The sequence below is a fragment of the Apis dorsata genome, unplaced genomic scaffold (assembly GCF_000469605.1).
Source record: "Apis dorsata unplaced genomic scaffold, Apis dorsata 1.3 scaffold_77, whole genome shotgun sequence".
NCBI lineage: Eukaryota > Metazoa > Arthropoda > Insecta > Hymenoptera > Apidae > Apis > Apis dorsata.
Genome location: NW_006263375.1, coordinates 226,498 through 232,165, shown reverse-complemented (window position 1 = coordinate 232,165; position 5,668 = coordinate 226,498). Strand labels below are relative to the sequence as shown.

General features: G+C 34.4%; 1 protein-coding gene across 5 annotated transcripts in view; it reads left to right on the top strand.

Annotated features, from left to right (window-relative positions):
- The window catches only part of LOC102680502 (lachesin-like), a 122,807-nt gene that overhangs the window by 62,673 nt on the left and 54,466 nt on the right, over nt 1–5,668 (top strand). Inside the window, exon 1 of one of the 5 annotated variants that reach the window (XM_031508175.1) lies at nt 4,763–4,812. The exons of 3 other annotated variants lie outside the window; for them this stretch is intronic. The gene's annotated coding sequence lies outside the window, so the exon portion shown is untranslated. Of the gene's footprint in view, nt 1–4,762; nt 4,813–5,123; nt 5,185–5,668 lie in introns of those variants that run through there. One more of the 5 variants, XM_031508176.1, reaches the window with a different exon arrangement.

Genomic DNA, 5,668 nt, shown 5'->3' with positions numbered 1-5,668 from the left:
GGAGGAGGGTCGTGCATTAAGATGACGAATAACGGGTGCAACATGGCGGAAATTTGACGGGATCTCGACGGATAACGACATCTATCCGCTATCATTTCGCCAATTTACTGTGTAATTCGTAATGCAAATGTTAATGGCCCCAGTGAAACACACAGGCAACCGGCCCGGGCCGGCGTATTATATTGATCCTCCTGATCGATATGCCACCGGAAACCGGTTAATATTATATGGGTAGGGTAATTTATAGCGATCGATATTCCCAATGTTTATACGTATGATTATTCGAATAGGAATGAATTTAGAGTTTTCCGTTTAATCGCGTTTAATCTCGTGGTGAATCTCGTATTCGTGTGTGGTCGCTCGAAACGTGTATGGTTAATTTTTAAATATTTTTTTTTTCTTTTTTTTATTTTCATGTATCGATGCTTATATATATATATATGTGTGTGTGTATATATATATATGATTTTTGAACTTTTTTTCATTCTTCAATACGTTTGGCAGAATACGTTTTAGATTGGATTCTACCTACAATTTTTCTCTCCAATCACGTGAAAACGCATTCACGTGGGCGGTTTGAGTGCAATTCATGCGTTTGAAATGGAAGGGAGGGGAAAAATTTTTATTTCATCCAACGAAAGAGATTCGAAACGCGTACAAGGGGAAACTACCGCTCTTCCCCTCCCCTTCCCCTCCACTCTGTTTTCGAAAAGCAGTCGTAAGCATCGTATCCTTAAAACGTAATATACGGAATATTCGAGCAATCAATTTTTTTTTTTGCTCAAAATAAATAAATTATCTTTTAATTAACGAGGAACTTTTTTCTCCTCAGGAAACGGATACCTTTGAACGTTTCGAATAAACTTTTCGAAAAAAAGAGTACTTTAAAAGTATTCGAAACTCGTCGTTTCGAAATAAATTACAAAATGGCGACAGGCTTTAAACCAGCGCGATCCTTAAACGCTCCTTAAAACGTTCGATTAAGTCGAAAATTGGATGGACGATTTAAATGAATTTTCCATTCGAGCGACTCTTTTTTCTTCTTCTTCTTCTTCTTCTTTCTTCATAACGATCAAACTAATTCCGCAAACACGAGGCAAAATTGTCGGCTTCGAGTCGCGTGCGAATTTCCTAGCTATACGTATGTATTATACGTATCATAATGGAATAAGTAGAGGTATTCGGCCAGCGAGGAGACTTTGTTACTACTCTCAAGTATAATAGGTCGGTATCATAGCTTCTCCGGGGGTTTACGCTTCTGTCGGGGTGGGTATCACCGTGCTTTGAATTTTAATTGCCAAGTTTAGGGCGTTCAGTGAATAGAGGGCGTTAACCAACGATCCTCGTTGATTCACCAATACATGTTCCATCGATTCCACCCGATTGTCCTTTGCTTATCCAAAAATCCATTCTGGTGTTCGCGTTGCAAAATTAGATTTGGAAAAGAAGAAATTTACGACACCCTTTCTCTCTTCCATCGGGATAAGGGATCGTATTTTCGAGTTTTTGGCGGTCGTTGCTCTTCCTTGCTCCTCAAACTTTTTCTCAGACTCCTCTCCCCTGCCTTGAGTTAATCTCAACAACGGTTCGATCAACAAATCTCGAAATTAAATTTGCGCCATTCCATGCTCGATTCAATGCTGGGTTGCATCTACCCAGATCAATCCTTATTCGCAAACATCGTCTTCGTTTCTGGCTCCAACCCCCGAAGGCGGTTCGACTCGTCGGTTTTCGGATTAATCATGCCTCTCTGCAAGCAACGACGCATCCGTTAATCCGAGACCAACGATTCAACCGTTTCCCCAGCTCGATCTATCACGTTATATAATGACAAACGCCTCTGATTAAACGGTGGGCGCAAAACCGTTTAAAATAATTCGCTCGGATGCCCAGAAACGCTCAGTTTCGATTGTTCCTCGTTCGAATTCATCTGTGCCCGTTGTTCTTGCTAATTACTATTCTTTTTAACTTGTGTTTTTCGCGTCTCGTTTATGGCTCGAGTTATTATATTCTTAGCTGGGAAAGAAAGAGTTGGGTTAAATAAATTTTCTTTTTCGCAGAATTTCTTTCTATATGTTTTCCAATTTAAATCGTTCGCATGATTCGCTCGAAAGTCGTTGCCTATATCAACGTTACGATCGATCTTTATCCCGTTATATTTCCAAGTTTAAACTTGTAACGATAAAAGCTCTTAAAATTGATTTCGATATTTCTTTTGTGTAATAAAACAATTCATTTTTCGTATCCATATCTGCCCTTTGTAACCGAAGTTGCGATAAATATCACGAGTGCAACGTTTAACACTCCGCTTTTATCTTGTATTTCTTTTCTCTCTATGTATAATAATTCCTACTCTTCAACAACATTTGAACTAATTCATCGAACGAATATTTCTCGCTCATTTGCACCGAAAAATCAATTTAATTAGGAACGAATTAAGGAATCATCTTTAAAAAAGAAGAAGAAAAGAAAAGGGAGAAGAAGGAGTAATAATTCCTACTCTTCAACAACATTTGAACTAACTCATCGAACAAATGTTCCTCATTCATTCGCGCTGAAAAAAAAATTTAATTAGGAATGAATCAAGAAATTTCATCTTCGAAAAAGAAGAAGAAAAGGAAAAGGAGAAGAAAGAGTAATAATATTTGAACTAATTCATCGAACAAATGTTCCTCATTCATTCGCGCTGAAAAAAAATTTAATTAGGAATGAATCAAGAAATTTCATCTTCGAAAAAGAAGAAGAAAAAGAGAAGAAAGAGTAATAATATTTGAACTAATTCATCGAACAAATGTTTCTCATTCATTCGCGCTGAAAAAAAAATTTAATTAGGAATGAATCAAGAAATTTCATCTTCGAAAAAGAAGAAGAAAAGGAAAAGGAGAAGAAAGAGTAATAATATTTGAACTAATTCATCGAACGAATATCCCTCATTCGCGTTGAAAAATCAATTTAATTAGGAACGAATCAAGGAGTCATCTTCGAAAAAGAAGAAAAAAAGAAGAAAAAGAAAAAGAAATAATAATTTCTACTCTTCAACAACATTTGAACTAACTCATCGAACGAATATCCCTTATTTGCATCGAAAAATCAATTTAATTAGAAACGAATCAAGGAGTCATCTTCGAAAAAGAAGAAGAAAAAGAAGAAAAAGAAAAAGGAATAATAATTTCTACTCTTCATTTAAATTAACTTATTGAACGAATATCTCTCATTCGCGCCGAAAAATCAATTTAATTACAGACGGAATCAAGGAGTTATCTTCGAAAAAGAAGAACAAAAAAAAAAAGAAGAAGAAGTAATAATTTCTTCAATGACATTTAAATTAACTTATTGACCGAATATCTCTCATTCGCGCCGAAAAATTTATTTACAGGCGGAATCAAAGAGTTATCTACAAAAAATAAGAAGAAAGAGTAATAATTCCTTCAAATATTCTTCAACAACATTTGAACTAACTCATCGAACGAATATCCTTCGTCGCTCATTCGCGCCGAAAAATAAAATCCAATTTAATTACAGGCGAAATCAAAGAATCATCTTCGAAAAATAAGAAAAAGAAAGAAAGAGAGGAGATAGAAAGGGACAAGAGGAAATTCATCAATATCACAGTCGTTAAAGGGATACGTCGTGAAACTGCGCGAAATGTACTACTCGTGGAATGTAACCGTCTCTAACAAACTCAAAACTTTGCCGCAACGAGTTTCTTCGGGGCGAGCGAGTCCCTGCTTGGACCGAGGCGAGTTAGTTTTCGCCGTGGGTAGCGTAACGTGGGTGGTTAACGTTCGAGGGGCTCGCTAATTTCGAATCGATTGGGGGTCAACGAAAAAATTTTGCCAGGAATTCGTTTGAGCAAAATAAACGGAGGAAGAGCAATATCGTGATCGCTGTAATCGGTGTATAAATATTTACAAATTGCTTGTATATTTGTGTCGGGGGAGGAGGGGGATGAAGAGGAGGGAGAATGTTTGGATTCTCTTTCGCTTATAAATAAGGTCGTATATGAGCGTTGTGTGAAGATTCGTGAAAGAAAAATTTTTTGAAAATGTCACGGGTTTTCGTGCAATAACCAGGATTGGAATAAAGTAGAGCAAAGTGGAAAGTAGATATTATCGTTTGATCGAAAGGAGAAAATAAATTGGTAAAGGAGTTTTGGTAAATTGGTTTCGAGAAGAATTTTTGTTTTTGCTTTTATTTCTTGAAGGTGTGTTTATTATTTGCAATTTTTTATGAAAGAAATATATATGTTGAAGAAACTTGTTAAGAGACAGTAGAAGAAAATTTCAGTCAACAAAATTTGAGAACGATTCATCAATTTATGCAATAGTTATAATACGTTTATTATGTGTACGCGTTATTAATAGATTACAATAATATTCGAACGCTTGTTGATATATTTAAGCCAGTTTTTATATTTAAGCCAGAAATATAAACACTGGCTTAAATATACGTTCAGTCGATGTCGAGCTATCGTTCCATTAACAGTAACGTAAAAGCGTGCGTAATATTCAAAATGAATACGAAAATTCGTGTGAAATAGAAAAGTGTGAACGAGAAACTGTTCTTCGGCTGTGCAAGAATGGAAAATCGTATAGTGGGAGTAGAGCAAAGATTGCGAATAGAAGTAAATCTACGGCACGTTGAATCATAAAATAAAGGAACAGTCGCGAGTAAAACTCGTTCAGGTCGAACAAGAAAGAGAGGAAAAAATTATTATTCGCGAAGTATAAAATATACTGCATATATGAAACGTTCGAATATTTTTGTAACCTATTAATAGCGTGTATATATTATAGCTATTGCTACAAATTGGTGAGTCATTTTCAAATTTTGCTGACACTATCTTCAAATTTCTCTCCTACTATATTTCCTCATTGTCTTTTAGTTTCTTCAACATATATCATTTCATTCATCAAAAATTGGAAATGTAAAGCATTCGAATACTTTTATAACCTATTAATAGTTTATATATATTATAGCTATTGCTACAAATTGGTGAGTCATTTTCAAATTTTGCTTGACACGATCTTCAGATTTCCCTCCTACTATATACTATTTCCTCATTGTCTTTTAGCTTCTTCAACGTATATCATTTCGTTCATCAAAAATTGCAAATGTAAAGCATTCGAATACTTTTGTAACTTATTAATAGTTTATATATATTATAACTATTGCTACAAATTGGTGAATTATTTTTAAATTTTGCTGACACGATCTTCAAATTTCCCTCCTACTATATTTCCTCATTGTTTTTTAGTTTCTTCAACGTATATCATTTCGTTCATCAAAAATTGGAAATCTAAAGCATTCGAATACTTTTGTAACCTATTAATAGTTTATATATATTATAGCTATTGCTACAAATTTGTGAGTTATTTTCAAATTTTGCTTGACACGATCTTCAAATTTCTCTCCTACTATATTTCCTCATTGTTTTTTAGTTTCTTTAACGTATATCATTTCATTCAAAAATTGCAAATGTAAAGCGTTCGAATACTTTTGTAACCTATTAATAGTACGTGTATATAATAAATTAAATTAAATCTTCAGATTTCTCTCCTATACATTCCTCATTGTCTCTTAACAAATTTTATCTCTTTTATATTATTTCGTTCATCAAAAATTGTGCGCAAATATAAGCATTGAAATATTCTCATTACCACTGCAG